Source organism: Scyliorhinus canicula, chromosome 7 (genome assembly GCF_902713615.1).
Source record: "Scyliorhinus canicula chromosome 7, sScyCan1.1, whole genome shotgun sequence".
NCBI classification, from domain to species: Eukaryota; Metazoa; Chordata; class Chondrichthyes; order Carcharhiniformes; family Scyliorhinidae; genus Scyliorhinus; species Scyliorhinus canicula.
Window position 1 is genome coordinate 162196570 of NC_052152.1, and position 1015 is coordinate 162197584.

Consider the following 1015-nt stretch of genomic DNA (forward strand, 5'->3'; position numbering starts at 1 on the left):
AAATAGAAATGAAGAAATTGGAAATCAAAGCAAATGAAATGGAAAGATTGGTCATGGCAGAAGCAAAGGAAAAGGAGAGATTGCAATGGCAGAAGAGAAGAAGAAAAAGAGAGCAGAAAATGAAAAAGAGAGGGCTCTAAAGTAAAGAGAGAAGGGTTTTAAAAAGAAAATAGAAAGGAGCCAGATTGAGGTAGAAATGGAAAGATTAGTAAAGGGATAAGGAGAGACAGAGAGAATTTGAGCTTTGGAAACTAGCACTGCAAGGAGATCATTAATTTAAAAGGTTAGACTAAAGGTGGAACCTGAGGAAGGCCTAGAGGAAGAAAAAATTACTTCCTACTCGAAAGCGTAGTAGGGATATATTTAAATATATTCAAGCATTGTCAAGTTTTGATGAGAAGAATGTGGAAGCCTTTTTCATCTCATTTAAGAAAGTGGCTAAACAACTGAATTGGCTAAATTCAATGTGGGTAGTGTTGCTTCAAAGTTGGTAATCAGGGCTAGTGAAATGCTTGTACCACCATCAGAGCAGGTATCTCAGGATTATGATGAGGCGAGAAAAATAATATTGAGTACATATGAGTACATTTAGGGGCAGCCGCGTGGCCTAATGGATAAGGCGTCTGACTTCGGGGAATCTAGTGATGATATCAGAAGATTGCAGGTTCGAGTCCTGCCGCGGTGTTTATAGGGCAGCACGGTAGCATTGTGGATAGCACAATTGCTTCACAGCTCCAGGGTCCCAGGTTCGATTCCGGCTTGGGTCACTGTCTGTGCGGAGTCTGCACATCCTCCCCCTGTCTGCGCGGGTTTCCTCCAGGTGCTCCGGTTTCCTCCCACAGTCCAAAGATGTGCAGGGTAGGTGGATTGGCCATGCTAAATTGCCCTTAGTATCCAAAATTGCCCTTAGTGTTGGGTGGGGTTACTGGGTTATGGGGATAGGGTGGAGGTGTTGACCTCGGGTAGGGTGCTCTTTCCAAGAGCCGGTGCAGACTCGATGGGCCGAATGGCCTCC

The 1015-nt window shown here is 44.5% G+C and overlaps 1 non-coding gene across 1 annotated transcript; it reads left to right on the top strand.

Moving 5' to 3' along the window:
* The first annotated feature begins 596 nt into the window (after positions 1–596).
* trnar-ucg lies at positions 597–685 on the top strand. Its single transcript is given in 2 exon segments — positions 597–633; positions 650–685. It is a non-coding gene; the product is annotated as a tRNA-Arg (tRNA).
* The last annotated feature ends 330 nt before the right edge of the window (positions 686–1015 follow it).